At 39.4% G+C, this 18,180-nt stretch overlaps 1 protein-coding gene across 2 annotated transcripts in view; it reads left to right on the forward strand.

Moving 5' to 3' along the window:
• Positions 1-10,383: 10,383 nt before the first annotated feature.
• The window catches only part of PAK3 (p21 (RAC1) activated kinase 3), a 401,520-nt gene continuing 393,723 nt past the window's right edge, over positions 10,384-18,180 (forward strand). Inside the window, exon 1 of one of the 2 annotated variants that reach the window (XM_058292198.2) lies at positions 10,384-10,644. The gene's annotated coding sequence lies outside the window, so the exon portion shown is untranslated. The remainder of the gene's footprint in view (positions 10,645-18,180) is intronic. The other variant, XM_058292196.2, reaches the window with a different exon arrangement.

The raw sequence follows: 18,180 nt of genomic DNA on the forward strand, positions 1-18,180 counted from the left end.
TGGGTGGTGTGGGGAGTAGGGCATATTCGAATCCCTTACAGTTTTTTTTTTTATGTAACGTTTTCTGTAATCTAAGTCTCTTAAAAATTTTGAAAATTAAAACAAAAACAAAAATCTGTGAAAGCAGTATGGTGTGTAGTTTTAAAAACTAAATAAAATGCATGCTTCATTCCAATAAAAGAGAAATGTTAGGTTGTATATATGGTAAAAATAAAAATTAAAAACAAAATCCATGGATCTTTTCTTACAGTGAACCCTTAGCTAAACCATGGGCTATAATTAATAGTACAATTATAAACGTATGCTTTATCAATTTTAGCAAACTTCCACACCAATGCAAGGTGTTAATAATAGTTTGGTATAAGGGAAATTCTGTATTGTACGCAGGATTGTCCTGTATATCCAAAATTTCTCTAAATAAAGGGGAAAAAAGAATGAAAATTAGAAAAAGGAAAAAAAAGAAAACAAGCGTATAGTAAAAGTCTGAGGCCTAACAAAGCAGACATGTATATCATCATATAGGGCTCCCATAAATCACCCCACCACCAAAACCTTGCATTGTTGTGAAACAATTGCTACAAGCTATGAAAAAGTTTTATCAAAATATTACTACTAACCATAGCCAGTGTCTTATATTTGGTGTATTTTTGCCCAACCCATCCAGTTATTAGCACCCTGTATCCCTTTATTAGCATTATATATGTGTTATAGTTCATGAAAATTCTCATATTTGTTCTGTTAAACATGGTCCATCTTCTACCACAGAATTCATTGAGTTATGCAGTTATGAATATGTACAACCTATTCAAAGTGTACAATCAGTGGTTCTCACTTCCCATCACAGAGTTGTGCTGTCATCATCTCAGTCAGTTTTATAAATTGTTAAGAATATGGTGATATAAGGGAAGATTGCAATTAATGTAACTTATGAAAGATAGTTAACAGTAATATGATGATATTTTTGTAACAAAGAAGCATGTTATATCAATTCTAAGGGACAACAATAGGGATTATAAGGGGATATGGGATTTTTCCTTTTAGAGTAATAAAAACTTTCTGCTCTATTTTTTGTTATTTCCTTCCTTTGGCTCATTTTGGTTTCAGTTTTCTCTTTTCCTTCATCCAGTTTTGAGGTTAGGTCTCTGATTTGAGGCCTTTATTCTTTTTTATGTAAGTTTTTATAGCTATAAAATTTCCTTTCAACACTAACTTCACTGCATCCCATAAATTTTGGTATGTTATATTTTCATTTTCATTCACCTCAAGATATTTCCTAATTTCACTTCTGATTTCCTTTTTCAACCCATTAGTTGTTTAAGTGTATGTTGTTTAATTTCCACATATTTGTGAATGTTTCCCTTTCTCTGTCTGGTATTGATTTCTAGCTATATTCCATTGTAGTTGGGGAATACACATTATGTGATTTCAATATATTTAAATTTATTGGGACTTTTTTGTAACCCAACATATGGTCTATCCTAGAGACTGGCTCATGTGCATTCTAGAAGAAGGCGTGCGTATACTGTTTTCATCAGGTGCGTTGTTCTTTATATGATCTGTTAAGTCTAGTTGGTTTATTGTGTTGTTCAAGTCTTATACTTCCTTATTGATCTTCTGATTATCTGTTTTCTCCGTTATTAAGATTGGTGTGTTAAAGTATCCTACTCTTAATGTAGAAACATCAATTTCTCCCTTCAAATGTCAGCCTTTGTTTCATGTATTTTGGGGTTTGTTATCAAAATGACTCAAAGCTGTTGTTGCTTTTCCTTTTCTCTGGAAGAGTTTGGGTAAGATTTGATCTAGCCTGTCAAGTGCTCTGGGCCTGGTGTCTTTGTTGGAACAATTGTAAATATTGATTCATTTTCTTTAATGGGTATAGGACTCTTTCAGTTATCTATTTCTTCTAAGGTCGCTTTAGTAAGTTGTATTTTTCTAAGAATGTGTCCATTTTTAAATACAATTTCCCAAATATATTGGAATGAAATTCTACATATTATATTATTTTTGTTTAATCTCTTTATCTGTAATTATTCCCTACATTTTAATTCCAAAATGTTTACTTGTACAGACTGTTTTTTCTAATTTTTCCTAGATTATTCTTGCTGTGGTTTCTCTATTTTATTCGTCCTTTAAGTGGAAGAATTTTGTTTTTTTAATACTTTCTATTATATATTTATTTTATATTTTATTGACTCATTCATATATTTATTATTTCCTTTGTAATTTCTTAGGAATTATTCCAATATTCTCCCCCTAATTTCTTAAAATGAATGTTTACCCAAACGATTCTTAGCCTTCCTTCTAGTCTAGTGAAAGCTTATATGTCTATTCATTTCCCTCTAAATAACACTTTAGCTCGTCCTACAAGTTTTAATGTGTAGTATTTCATTATTTCCCAATTCTAAATATTTTCCAATTTTCATTACGTTTTTTTTTCTTTTACCTATAACTTACCTGATATTCTGTTTTAAGTTTCCTAACATATGTGATTTTTAGTTATATTTTTAGATTGGTTTAAAATTTAATTATATTATGCTTAGAGAAAGTAGTCTGATATAATATGAAATTTTTGAAATTTGTTGAGACTAGCTTTATAGCTTATAATTGTATATTCTCTAATTGTTTGCTGAAATTTTCTTTATAGGTACTATAGAAGTTTGATATAGTTATGAATTCCAAAAATAGATATTGGATTATGTTTATAGTCTTGTCTGTACCTGGGCATGATTAAGTTATGATTAGGGATTTGATTGGGCAATGTCATTAGGGTGTTGTGTTCCCACCCCTTGGTAGGAGGGGACTCATAGATTATAGATAAAAGGCATGGCAAAGGATAGAGTCGAGGGTCCTTAATGTTGGAGTTTTGATGATGGAGTTCAATGCTGAAGTCTTAACCTGGTGCCCCTGGAAGTAAGCACAAAGAGGAAAGAGAAGCAAGGCCCAGGAAGAAAGGAACCTTGAAGTCAGAGAGAAGCAAGACCCTGGAAGAGAGGAACCCAGGAAGCCTGAACCCTCACAGACATCGGCAGCCATCTGTTCCTACACGTGAAAATAGTCTTTGGTGAGGGAAGTAACTTATATTTTATGGCCTGGTATGTGTAAGCTCCTACCTGAAATAAATACCCTTTATAAAAAAACAACCAATTTCTGGTATTTTGCATCAGTACTTCTTTGAATGACTGATACAGAATTTGGTACCAAGGAGTGGGGAAGTGCTTTTACAATTACTGAAATGCTGGAATGGTTTTATAAATAGTAAGGGATATTTTTTTGGAGGAATTCTGAGATGCCTGGAAGAAAAGACCTCCAGTGCTTTGAAGAGACTGTTGATAGCGATATGAATGCCAAAGAGACTTTTTATGATGCCTTAAAATTAAATGATGAAACTATTATTGGAAACTGGAGGAAAGGTGATCTGTGTTTTAAAGTTGCAGAGAACTTAGCAAGATTAACTCCTGGTGTTGTATGGAAGGCAGAATTTGAAAATGGTGAGACTGTGTATTTAGCTGAAGAATTTTCCAAAATAAAGCTGGAGAATGTGCCTTGGCTTCTGCTTACAACTTATAGCAAAATGCTAGTTGAGAGAGATATACTGAGGACTGAACTGTCAGGCACAAACAAAATAGGAACTAATTCTGGAAATTCAAATCCTCCGGAAATCAAGCTCCCAGAAAAAAGTGTCCCATTGGAGGACTTAACTAAACTTGGAACTTATAAATCAGGATTGAAGATGCAGTTACCTCAGAAAGACTTGTGGAAAGTCTTATTGCCTGATGGCTTAGACCCCTGCTTCTTGTAAGCTAAACAAAAAAGTTTTTTGAAAGAGCTGTATGAGCAAATCCACTGTCAGCCTGGAATAAAAAGGACATGGAAAGGAGAGATTGAAGGAGAAACAGCTTTAAGAGGAAAGCCATGGAAGCTGAGATCTGGAATTAGGAATCACCTTGGGCCAAGAGAGGAACCCCACCCATATGTACAGAGAGGGTTAGTTTGCACCAGCAGTTGAAGAAGGTGGATGTTCCAGTCCGATGCTCTGGGGGACTTTTGCTGCCCCAGGGTACAGAAAGGTTGGAGCACATTCCCCACGAATTATGGTGGTTTAGGTCAGCACCCCACAGGTCTGAGAGGGTTGGACCTGTCCCCCAAGGGTTAGGTAAGGCCAAGTGGTCAACTCATTGCTCTGAGAGGGTTGAGCTTATATTCCAAAGTTTAGGGGTAATGTTGTCTTCACATCACTCTACCAAGGGGGTTAAGACTCTAACCCAAATATTGCATAAGCTGTGTCAACCACCCCAGCACTCTTGGAGGATGAGGTCTGGAGCTTGATTGATACCCAGATACTTGATGTGGGTGGAACCAAGAAAATGGCCATTGGGCAAGCATATGGAAAGGATGGGTTCCCATAAGGCACCAAGGAGAAGAAACCATCATCTTAAGAATGACTCCCAGACTTTGAAATCAAACAGATTTTTCCTTGCAGGCCTACTGAACTGTAGAGAAACTGACTCTTATTTCCATTCCAGTTTCTCCTTATTGTAATGAAAATGTTTATCCTTTGTCTGTCCATTAGTGTATTGGAAACAGATAAATTGTTTTGTAAGTTTCAGAGGTCTACAGCAGTCAGGACTTTGCCCCAAGACAAACTATTTCTTTAAATTGATTGTGATATGATTTAGTGCTTGCATTGTTACTGATTTAAGGTTTTTGTGAATATTATAATGGCTTTTTGGAATTCAGAAGGTGGAGTGTAGCAGTTTGATATAGTTATGAATTCTAAAAATAAATATTGGATCATATTTGTAATTTGGTCTGTACCTGGGCATGATTAAGTTATGATTAGGGATTTGATTGGGCCATGTCATTAGGGTGTTGAGTCCCTACCCCTTGGGGGATGGGGACTCACAGTTAAAAGACATGGCAAAGGATGACTTTGAGGGTTCTTAATGTTGGAGTTTTACTGTTGGAGTTTGATGAAGTCTTAAGCTGATGCTCTGGGAAGTAAGCACACAGAGGAAAGAGAAGCAGGCTCCAAGAAGAAAGGAACCTTGAAGTCAGAGAGAAGCAAGACCCCGGAAGAGAGGAACCCAGGAAGCCTGAACACTAGCAGACATTGGCAGACATCTTGCTCCAAATAGACTTCGGTGAGGGAAGTAACTTATACTTTATGGCCTGGTATGTATAAGCTCCTTCCCAAAATAAATACCCTTTATAAAAACCAACCAATTTCCAGTATTTTGCATCAGCCCCCCTTTGGCTGACTGATACAGATACTAAATCCATCTTGTTAATTATGCTGTTCAAATATTTTGTAATCTTACTGAATTTTTTTCCTTCATCTATCAATTACTGAGAAATGGATGCTAAAATCCTGCACTGTGCTAGTGTGTTTGTCAATTTCTCCTTTTAGTTCTGTCAACTTTTTTTTTAAGTTTGGCCATGTTAAAAGATGACTATACATTTAGAAATGTTATATCTTCCTAGTGAATTTACTTTTTCCATTATGAATGGAAATTTACTTTGTGTAATGCTTTTGCCTTAAAGTGTTTTTAATTTGATATTAAAATAACTACTTCAGCTTCTTGTGCTTAGTTTTTTTCTGGTAATATATTTTACATTATTTGACATTCTGTCTTTCTGAGTCCTTACGATATAATATAAAGGAATGTTTTTCTTTCCTAAACAGTGTATAGCTGGATTTTGTTCTTTTGTTCATTCTGACAATCTTTTACATTTTAAATGTGGACTTTAGTCCATTTACTTTTCTAATGGTTACTTATTTATTTGGGCTTATTTCTACTCTCTTATTATGTGCTTTTTATTTCTCCCCTTTTCTGTTTCATTTCTCTCCCCAAAGCTTTTATAACTTCTTTTGATTTGACCTTTTTTTTTTCTTTTTCATTCCATTATTTCCCTTACTTACTTGGAAGTTATATATTATGTCTATTCTCTTGAACATCATCCTTGCTGGTTTAACATGCATACTTTAAAAATTATAAAGTTGGTCATTTCCCATTTATTTTATAATTTATATTTCAAAAGGGCTTCTCATATCACCAACTCACTTATCATGTATCACCTCCAGCATCAAAATCTTAAAACCATAGTTTTTTCTGCTCACGTAGTCTTTTCATTTTTTATAATATTTTAAAGATACTTAGAACACACAAAATGTTACATTAAAAAACATAGGAAGTTTAAAACCATAGTTTTTATGTTGCACTCTTCCTACAAGTCTACCTTCTTTCCCAGTTTTTCAAGGAGACATGCATTTAAAACATTCTTACCCCATTTTGTGGATAAAGAAATTGGATCCTGAGACATTCAAAGGTCATCTAACCAGGAGTAGAAAACAGGCCCACTGACTCTTTTTCCAACTATGAAATTCAGGAGATTGCCTGGGGAAGCTTTTATTCCACACTTAATTTTTCTCTTATTTTGACATACGTTACCACCTAAACCTCTACAAAAGTAATACTACTTTACATTTAATTGTAATTTAAAATCATGTTCAATCTAATGCAGAGTTCCTTCTATTTCCTAGAAGACAGGGGTCATGCCTTTTTCATGTTTATATTATGAAACATTTCAAATATATACGATAGAAAGAATAGTATAATTCTTATGGGAGTTTTTAATCCTAAATAATTGCCAACAGTTTAGACAGAAAACATGGTGTTAAAACAGAGGAAAGAAAAATTACTAGGGTTGGACTTATTTTTTGTGTTTTAAAGATCATATTAATTTGTGTTTTGAGATTATATTAAAATCTTAATAGGACTCCAACAAAAGGGAAAACTTCACTAACTAGATTCTTTCTTGGTACTGTATTATTTGTAGAGGCTTATTATAATATGGTCATAACAGGGATTTATTCTGAAAATGCAAGATTCAGATAGTGCCTGGACTCTGTCCACCCTCAGCCTAGTCTCATATCTTTAATATGATCTCCAGTTTTGAGATGCATGGCATCCCACAGACCATTCTGCACATCAGTCCTGGGGTTTTTGGTTTTTGTTTTGTTTTGCTTTAATTAGGTGAGGTAAAAGCCTAGCATTAACATTTTGTGTAGGTTTGGGAATGTGGTTCAATCCTGAAACTAAAGTCTCTTCAAATTGAAGGGTTTTGTTTATTTCTCCTTTCTAGAATTTTAATTTTCAGTGCCTGAAAATGTCCTAAATGAAACACATGACAGCAATAGTTCAAATGAAAAGGTAAGGTAGGATACAATTCTAGATATTCTATGTATGTGTTGAATATAGAAGTTTGCCATAAGTTTTGGTCAAATTAACTTTTTAGGCAGCTTGTGTACAGGAAATGTTAGAAAGTATTTATATTCACTATATGTGTTCATTAATTTTATCTTCCCACATTTATATTATTTAATAAACTCATACTCTTAGTTTTATTAAAAAGCAACAATTTGGGGCGGCGGACTTGGGCCAGTGGTTAGGGCGTCTGTCTACACATGGGAGGCCCACGGTTCAAATCCTGGGCCTCCTTGACTCGTGTGGAGCTGGCCCATGCACAGTACTGATGTACGCAAGGAGTGCCCTGCCATGCAGGGGGTCCCCCGCATAGGGGAGCCCCATGCGCAAGGAGTGCACCCCGTAAGGAGAGCTGCCCAGTGCGAAAGAAAGTGCAGCATGCCCAGGAATGGTGCCACACACACAGAGAGCTGACACAACAAGATGATGCAACAAAAAGAAAACACAGATTCCCATGCCGCTGACAGCAACAGAAGCCAACAAAGATGCAGCAAATAGACACAGAGAACAGACAACGGGGGGGGGGGGGGGGGCGGGGGAGGGGAGAGAAATAAATAAATAAATAAATCTTTTTTAAAAAAGCAACAATTTGGGAAGCAGATGTGGCTCAAGAAATTAAGCTCCTGCCTATCACATAGGAGGTCCTGGGTTTAGGTTCCTGGTGTCTCCTGGAGAAGATGAGCAAGACAGCAAACAGGGATGGTGGGCTGGCTTGGCAAAGGAATGCAATAAACCAATCTTGTTTTAAACAGTCTCTGAATGAAGCTTCTGGGAAAAAAAAGAGGGAGGACTACATTTTCCTTTCTTGCCTCTATTATTTTAATGCCATCCATGTTATCTGGAATAAAGTTTCAAATATCAGTTCTAAGTCTGTGCTTCTGGTTTTCATCTCAGCTGATGGAGGAACACAGTGTAATGGAAAGAGCTGTGAGACTGAATTCAAGTCATGGCTCTGCTTCTTTCCACCTACTTAATCTTGGGACATGTTTTTGTTTTTTGTGGGTTTTTTTGTTTGTTTTGCTGGATGAGAAAGGCAGGGATTTTGATGTCCAGAGTTTGGAAATGGGAAGGAAAGAGTGCAACAAAGAGATACTAGACGCATGTCAGAGACAGATTTCACCTCCTTCACAATTTTTCTGCAGCTTGGCTTTGAGCAATGTTATGACTCAACTTCTCTGTGCTTGGCAAGGTTCAAACAGGAATAGTCCCTATTTGGGTACCAGATTTGGGACAGGGAGTCCTTGGCTGAATGTCAGATTCAGGTATTTCTGACAAACTCTGAATGAAATTCTTTATTAGATCTTTTGATAAACAGGAATCTGTTTAGAAAAATCAAAACCCTCCTTAGAGTAAACCATGTACATTGTTATAAAACTGTTAACAGGCATAAACTCCCAATCAATCACAATAACCATGAGTGGCAAGAATCTAGGTCACATATGCCTATCCAATCTTAAGTGTCCTCTTTTCATCATCCTTGTCCGGTGCTGCTCTCTCCTCAGTGCCACACTGGTTTTCAGTAGTTGTAGCAAATTTATTACATCTATTTGTTTATCATGTCTATCTACTATCACCAGCACTTGATCTCTCCTATCCTAGAAGAAAATAAATCTCTCCCTAAGCATTTTCTCAAAGTCAAGATACTACTAGTAATAATTTTACCTTTAGTGGAAAAAGTCTCATTAATGCCATGGTAGTTTTAATTTTCTCTAATAACGCTGCCTCTCATTTATTGAACCTTGCTATGTCTCAGGCACTTATTTCACTTTATTCTATCCTTTCACCTCTACAACATTTCACAGATGGATCGTTGCTCTTGGGTCACTCTCTGAGGTTTTTCCAGCTAGGGGAGTTTAGCTCCAGAGCCGAAACTTTGCCCACCCCGCTAGCCTGCCTCTTTTGCTAGGTAGCTATCTGCACACTCTTTGAACTGCTCAGGATTCCTCTCTTGGGGGCAAACAATTATTCATTCTCATGGTTTAGAGAAAAAAGATCTAGCCAATAGAGGATTGATAGTAGTCACTCCAGGAAATTGAAGTAGACACTCTTACTATTGTCCTTTCTGAATTTTCATTTCAAATTGTTCTTATAGTAACTGGTGGAAAATTTAAAATAATTATGGCTGCTAATTGAAGATTGAGGCAAGAGTGTCTTTAACTCTCTTGCCCACTAACTTGTGGGTTGCACCTGCATGTATCAACTAAACAGAAAGTATTTTTTCAAAATTTCATTTTGGTTAACAAATTCAAATTCCCCACACACTAGCCCATTTACTTCTAACATGGAGAAAATAGATTAATTTAAAGTTTACTTCTAAGATGTAATTTGAAAAAGGAACTTTGGTCTGGGAATCAGAAACCGAAGTCCCAATCTTGGATCTGCAACTTAGCCTGTAACATTACGCAAAGCCACTTAACCTTATTAAACTTGAATTTTTTCATGTGTAAAATGGGAATAGTGATATCTTCCCTGCCTACCTCACACAGATGCTATCGTTGGGAATATATTATTAGGAAGTGATTTATAAATCCCAAGTGCTCTACAAGCATAAAGGAGTATTATGCTTTGCTGGTCCGTTGGAATTACAGAGATGTTGCAAAGGAATGAAATACAGGAGAACGGGGGGAATGTGTCAATCCTGTATGAAGATATGGGCACCCAGACTTGTGAAAGTAAATATTAGATACAGAAAATATATTGCCTTCTGGGTAGTCAAGAAGGTATTTCGTACAGTGTGAACGCTTCCTTAAAACACCGTGATGGTGATGGTTAACTCCTTTGATCTCATGGATTCTTTTTTCTCTCTCTTTGGCTATAGGCTTTTCACAGATATGGTCAGATGTAGGCTACCAGTGCCCAGAAAGAAGATTGAAGGAAAAGGTGAGGACTCTAATGGCAGCCCAGGAGCCCTGATAGTACTGAAACCTTCTCCCGTCCCCCAACCTCCTCAGGCCGGCACAGTTAGGCTTGAGGGACTGAAGGGATTTTACTTCCGCTTGGCTGCAGGAACCATAAGTCCCAGACAAGATCCGAATTGGAATAATCACATTCAAAATACACCAAGATGTTCTCATACACCCAGAAGCGCGCGCATCCTTGGGCCATGGGGCGCACGCGAGCACACGCCCCGCGCACCCAGCCCTGCCGCTCTCCAGAGCATCCTCAGCAGCTGCCACAGAAGCAGCCTCCTCCTCCTCTTCCTCCTGCTCCTGCCATCACCGCCGCCGCTGTTACAGTGTCTCCTATCCGCTCTCATCCTCTTTCCTCCCGCAGTTCCTGCTGCTCCTCCTCTCCTCACGAGCTCCTCCTGCCCAACAGCAAAGGGCAGAAACCTCGGCAGCTGCTCCTCTGCGTTCGGGCCGCGAAGAGGCTGGAACAGGTTTGTACTGGGGGCGCTTTGTTGCAGGCTGCGGGAGCGCGGGTGGCTCCAGGAGCTGCTGGGAAGGCACAGGGAGGACAGGGAGGTAGATTATCAGTTTTCAATCTCGCTTTATGAAGAGATGGAGGGCAATGAGGCGAGGAATCTGCTCGATCCCCTTGCCAGTTTGCTGGCTGCATGACGAGAGCACTAAAGCTGCCCGGACTCCTGCCCCCTCCCACCCCAAAAGCTCTTTCTTTGCGTCCCTACCTCTCGCATCCACTTCCCTGGGCTGAGCTCTCTCTTGATCTGGGAGCTCTTGGTTGGTGGCGGGGAGAGATGTATGGATGTGATTCAGCAGGGCACCTAGGTGCATGGGGCTTTGTTACACACAACAACAACAACAACAACAAAAACATTCCTCACCAGCTTCCAGCTCCAGGCTAGGCTACAGTGTGCCGGCGGTGTCGGGTGTGGACTGAGCAGACTAGGGTAATGAGAAAATACGAGGCGGAACTCCTTGTGTGTGACTGGCACGCAGGAATGCAGTGGTATGTGCCTGCGAGGTGGTGCGGTTTTTGTGTGGTATTCAGTGAGTGTGAGTTGGATTGGGGGGGGGGGGGGGGCGCGCGCACGCGCGCCATAGGGCTGGGCTACTCTTGGCATTAAATGCCCTTGGGTCTCATTCCATGCCAAGCCAGACCGCAGCAACACTCAAATGGATCAGGTTCTGCCTGTTCTGCCCATATTCGAAGGGTAATGTTGGTTTCAAAGTGATGGAAAATCCCCCCACCTAGGGCTGTTGCTTAGGACTCTCTGGGTATGGGATTTCCAGTCAGGTTGAAAGAGCTCTACTGGAGATCCTGATTGTTTCCCCAGAGATGCCCAACTTTCTTAGTCGGTTTCCCTCTCTCAGCCAATGAGCATCCAAAGCTCCTACCGTGATCCTGGCAGGTCTTCCCCCATCACCCTTTAGTGGATCCTCATGTCTTCCTTACTGCAGTGATGTTAGTGGTGTGCCAGGATTTAGCAGTACGCTTGGAGAAAAGGGAACATGTTAGAGGCACACATGTATTTGTCATGAATTTGGTTTAGAGGTGTTTTTCTTTCCCTTGAGTCATGAGCTGTGAAGTATTATGGTCAATTTTAATTTTTTTTAATGACAGAAAAAAGAGATCAGTAAAAAATGAACCCAACCGCTAAGCCTTCTCTTTGACAATTTATATGTGATTTTAATGTAGTATTGTTTTTTCAGGGCCCAAAAATGTCCAGTTAAGAATAACAATCATTCATTCAAAGAACCCACATTTATTGAACACCTGCTATGTGCCAGTAGTAATGTTAGGTATTGGAAGTGTAGTAATGAATAAAACATCATTTCCGTCTCAGGAGGGCACAAGTCTGGTAGGCATACTAGAGAGTAAAAACAAATAATTACAGTAGAGTATGACAAGGGACAGGCCGGTAGTATGGGAGCATGGAGGAAAGGTGCCTGGCTACTGGTGGTAGAGTATGATCAAGACAGGCTTCATGGGGGACATAACATTTGAGTGAATCTGAAAGAATGGGATCACCAAGTGGCTAAGAGGGAAACAGTATCCTAAGTTGATGGAACAGCATGACTTAGTCTCCATAAGTGTTACTGTCAAATTCTGAGAAACTCATAATGAGTCTCCCTGGAGTGGTATGTTGTTAATGGTGCATCCAAAAGGAGCCAGTATTGCGGACTGATAAGGATCACTATATATCCCCTTTTTTTAAATGTCTGGCTCAATTATTAATATTAGCTTGTCTTGCTATAAACAAATGTGATATATGTGAATGTAGATTTACAAGACAATAGAACTAGATAGAGAATATTCACATTGCAGAATTTGTTGCTTTAGAAAAGGATTCATAATCACATCATCTTAAGTAACTGTCTACTTCTGACCTTTAGAATGAATCTTTTCACCAAAAATCTATTTATGCAGAATTTTTCATGTAGCCTTCAGATGGATAAAGAGAAGTATACCTGCATTACCTTTGGCACAGAAAGTTACCCATTTGAATGTAAGCATTTTCCCTTATGCTGGGGACATTTAACAAATATTAAAAGAAAACATGAAAATTGTTGTAATAAACATTTAATTCATTGGTTGTGATGTCTCCCATTTGAATTGTATATAAAATACACATTAATCAGAACAGATCTTCAGGGTCTGTGTACATTTTAGGTACTTTAGTAGTATTAATGGTAATTAATAATAGCACAAGATTTTAATGTTGTATGTTATTTTTTCAATAGATATAAAATGACTAATGTTCATATAATAGTCAGAACAGGGGCACATTCTGAGTTTCCTGTATTGTGTTGTGCTAATTGTATAGGCTGTTGAATGGCTCTGAGGTTTGGGCTCTGAGGGCTTGAACCAGCAGCGTGAAAACTTCTCCCCTTAAAGGAAGACCAAAGATAACCTTGGGTTCTTTTTTTAATAAATTATTTTATATGACTTTTAAAATTTATTTTAAAGAAACTTTAGATTACATAAATGTTGCATAAAAAATGTAGGGGATTCCCATAAGCCTCACTCCTTCTCCTTCTCACACTTTCCCACATTAACAACATCATTAGTATGATACATTTGTTACAATTGATGGACACATATCGAAGCATTGCTACTAACCATGGATTATTTCTTACAATTGATGGGCATATATTGAAGCATTGCCACTAACCATGGATTATAGTTTACATTAGAATTTACATTCTGTCCTGTACAATTTTGTAAGTGATAACAAAATATATAATGGCCTGTATCCATCATTGCAATGTCATGCAGGATGATTCTGATGTCCCTAAAGTGCCCTATATTGCACCTATTTTCCCCCTCTCCCTCCCCTCAGAAAGTCTGGTGGTCATCCCCTCCAAATCAGTGATAAAAGTTCTTCCTTTGCTAGAATAACAATAAGTCTATAGTAGAATAATATTAAGTCTAATTTAGTCCATTTTTCATTCCCCCGTCTTGAGGATTTGGGAATGATGATGCCCACTCTGCTTCTAATTGAGAGGGGGCTTAGGTCCCATGGGGCAGATGGATGGAACTAGCTTGCTTGCAGTTGCAGACTCTCTCTGTTCCTTGGTGTATTAGTCAACCAAAGGGGTCCTGATGCAAAATACCAGAAATTGGTTGGTTTTTATAAAGGGTATTTATTTGGGATAGGAGTGTACAGATACCAAGCCATCAAGCATAAGTTATTTCCCTCAGCAAAGTCAATTTTTGGGTGTTGAAGCAAGATGGCTGCCAGCGTCTGTGAGGGTTCAGGCTTCCTGGGTTCCTCCTTTCCAGGGTCTTGCTTTTCTTTCCTCTGTGAGCTTACTTCCCAGGGCACCAGCTTAAGACTTCAGCATCAAACTCCAGCATCAAAATCCCTCAACTCTGTCCTTTGCCATGCCTTTTACCTCTGAGTCCCCACCCCACCCATGAAGGGGTGGGAACTCAAGGCCCTAATAATGTGGCCCAATCAAAGCCTTAATCATAACTACATCATGCCCAGGTACAGACCAGATTACAAACATAATCCAATATCTATTTTTGGAATTCATAACCACATCAAGCTGCTACACTTGGGATGGGTGTTGTCCATCATCATCACCTTGTTAGTTGTCCTAGATGAGTCCAATGAATTGGAGAGTAGGTGTTGCAACTCTTCTGAGATTCAGGGCCTGAATGGCACATGGGGTGTACCAAAGTTTTAAGTCTCTTGGATATTCATCTATCAAATATAATACTAATTATAGGCTCAAATAGAAGGGGCAGAAGAGCCATGTGTAGGGCAACCACAAATGAATCCAACTCTTGTCACGCTGGGGAGCATATATTCCAAGGTAAGGCCTATTGGCAGGTCACCAAACTCCTGAGCTGTCTGCCCTGCCTGTAGTGTCTGGATGTCTTCAGTGCCCTTAAGAGCCCTGCTATTTGAGGCAATATTTACTGTAGCAGTCAATGAGATCCTGCTGAAATGTGCAGAACCTCTAGAATGACCTCCCGACTCACTTTGAAATCTCTTAACCATAAAAACTCATTTGTATTTACCATTTCCCACTTATGGTCAAGGTCTTTTTCCAGATGCATTGGTAGTTGGTGCTTTGTAATAGCTCCTAGGTGCCAGAGAGGCTTATCCCCAGGTGTCATGTCCCATGCTGGGGTAGAGGGGGAAGGTAGCAAATTTATATGCTGAATCTGGCTTAGAGAAGGGCCACATTTGAGCAACAAGGAGGCCCTCAGGAGGTAACTCTTAGACAACATATAATTCTAGGCTAAGTTTCAATTTCAAAAGAAAAATTTCATAAGTACAATCATCAATGTCAAGGCCCTGGCACAATGGTCCATCCTCATTCACTAGGCACTGCCCCTGCACTTGGAGGATGCTTGCTGTCTCTTACAGAATGTAGCAGAACTCCCCAGGATGGGAATTCAATATTCTTTTTTATTGTGTGGTTATTGTGTGGATCTTCACCTACTGTAACAATTCCCCATCCTGGGTTCTTCTTGAAGGGAACGTAGTAGAAGTCGTTGGGACTGCCTTTCTGGTCTGGCCAATTCCCTGCAGCAAAGGAGATGATAGCCTGGGGTCTTTTGGGTTCATTGGGGTCTTTTGTTTACTGACTGACATTACCAGGAAGGTATCAGGTATATCGCTAAGAAACATCCCCCAGAGGATGGATTTAAATGGAATTGATCTGTCAGCAGTGCAGAAACTCTGAGCAGTCTACTGACTAGAGTGGTGTTTATGTATGTGGATTGCAAAGAATAGTTCCACAATAGTTAAGTCACTTGGATGTATGTCCAAGAGACTTAAATAGTTAGGAGGTTGTAAATACACACACAGTTCCCTCAAAACACACCTTTTTTAAATGGTTTTGTGGTTATGTTTGAGAATTTCTTGCTTAAACAAAAACAGCTTCTAAAAGAAAGTCAAATGTGCAACTCTCCAGGAGACTAGAATAAGCAGCATTTCCCACAGAAACCTGGGGTTCCAACAATTATTTGTCTCTCTTGCCAGCAACATACTTTGGGCAATGCTGGGTAGGAGGATTCCTCCCTGAGTTTGGAAGCTGTTGGCCTCTTACTGGGTAAACTTGGATGATTTGCTTCACCCCTCTAAGCTTTCCTTTCCCCAGGTATAAAATGAAGTTGATAATAACCATTGCTATCACTGACAGTGATGGTGTGATGACAACTAAGATAATATCTCTTCAAGTATGAGCTGCCCAGTAGAAAGACTCTATGTATACTTAAAATTACTTTGAAAGGGAATTGAAGAATTAAGGCAATTAGCCTGATAATTCAGACCCAAATTCTATTTTCTGCTGAATTATTGGGCAGACTCCCTCAATTCTCTGCTCTGTTTTGACTGCAAAGACCTGTCCTCATTCAACCTTGAGTGACTGAGTTCCTTGGGCTTATTTCCTTTAATCACATCCTGAAAATTTCAGTGTGGTCTTTAATTTCCTGGTCCAGAGGTATCATCAGTACAACCTTAAGAAAAATCCCATCAATCTGAACACAGTCTGCTGACCAGAGAATCCTGGAAGTGGGAATGAAGTTTCGTTGGAAAGTTGTTTTTATCCTTCAGAATCTACTCTCAGAAGCAATTTTAAAGCGTCATCTTTTTTTTTTCCTTTTATTTATTGACTTTGTAATAATATTACATTAAAAATATATATATGAGGTCCCATTCAACCCCACCCCCCCACCCCACCTCTCCCCCCCCCAGCAACACTCGTTCCCATCATCATGACACATCCATTGCATTTGGTAAGTACATCTTTGGGCACCTCTGCACCTCATAGTCAATGGTCCACATCATGGCCCATACTCTCCCCCATTCCATCCAGTGGGCCCTGTGAGGATTTACAATGTCCGGTGATTGCCCCTGAAACACCATCCAGGGCAGCTCCATGTCCCAAAGATGCCTCCACCTCTCATCTCTTCCTGCCTTTCCCCATACCCATCAGCCACCATGTCCACTTTTCCCAATCCAATGCCACCTCTTCTATGTGGATATTGGATTGGTTGTGTCCATTGCACCTCTATGTCAAGAGGAGGCTCAGATTCCACATGGATGCCGGATGCAATCCTCCCACTTTCAGTTGTAATCACTCTAGGCTCCATGGTGTGGTGGTTGTCCTTCTTCAACTCCATCTTAGCTGAGTGTGGTAAGTCCAATAAATCAGATTGTAGGTGCTGGAGTCTGTTGAGGCTCAGGACCTGGCTATCACATTGTCAGTCCAGAGATTCAAATCCCCTAAATATATCTTAAACCCCAACATTAACTGCACCTCCAGCACATTAGCATGAAAGTCTTATGAAGGGAGATCCCATCTGAGTCCAGATTCATCACACATAAACACCATTTCCAAAGAGGGGCCATCTGCCCTGGTAGTTAACCCCATCGGCCATGACCATAACTCCCATGGGTCTCTTTAGCCATCAAAGGAACCAATATCTGGGGGTTGTATCTGCTTTATCTGTCTCTCAGACTCTGCTCAGTTGTGCATAAGGGCAATCCTTCTGCCAGCCTCCAGACTCTTTTTTAGAGACTCGTAGCCATATAAACTCATTTCTCCTTTCCATTTCCCCCTTACATTAGGTCAAACAGCATTTTAAAGTCATGTTATTTTGCTTCTGCATTCATCGCCTATGAACCCAAGGCCAATCTGGACTGGAATCCAGTTTGAAAGAGAGGCTTCTGGAGCACCAGTTGCAAGGGTCCACTAAGACAATGGGGAGGTGTGGCTATCTTTAAGGAAATTGGAGGAAGTAGCACTCATATGACTATTAACTCTTCTTGATTCCCTTAACTCCTCACTACTACCTCCACCCACCCCTTTACTTTACGAGCTGCCATGAAAGATGAATGGAGCTCTTGAGAATTGATGGCTAATAATCATTGGAAATTTGGTTTGGGATAGAGACTGACATGGAGGCATTCTGACTTACTGGTTCAAGAGCACTGTATTTGCTAGTGACCAGCCATTCTCTGCATGAATGCAGTTGCCCTCAGAAGGATTTAGGTTAGCCACAAGAGAGAACTGTGTGATTTTAAGATCATATGATGCTGGAGAGTGAGAGTAAAGTCCTTCTCTGTTCTGCAGAGCCTAGTGAAGTGAAGATGTCTGTCTGAGTTGGGGAGATTAATAGTAAGGTAGAGCTGTGAGTGATTTTAGAATTTCATCTGACCCAAACCTTCTGTTTGGATGAAAAAAGCAAGGAACAGAGAAATGAAATGAATTGCATAAGGTCATATAGCTACTACAGGACAAAACAGACATAATAGTAAAGGCTAAAACTCAGATATGCTGCCTCTCAGCGTTCTTTCTATTACACTTAGCTGCCTTCTTTGAGTAGCTAAGGGGAATGTGGAATTGGCTCACTCACTGGGAATTGGAGGTCACATTCAGACCTGAGCTGTTTGGGCTCTCAAGTGGCAGCTTTAGCAGAGCAACAGGTTTCCAGTGGAGCCTTTAAAGGTCATGCTGCTTCTGTCTCTCCCTCTCTGTTCCTCTTGAGT

This window comes from Dasypus novemcinctus, chromosome X (assembly GCF_030445035.2).
Source record: "Dasypus novemcinctus isolate mDasNov1 chromosome X, mDasNov1.1.hap2, whole genome shotgun sequence".
NCBI classification, from domain to species: Eukaryota; Metazoa; Chordata; class Mammalia; order Cingulata; family Dasypodidae; genus Dasypus; species Dasypus novemcinctus.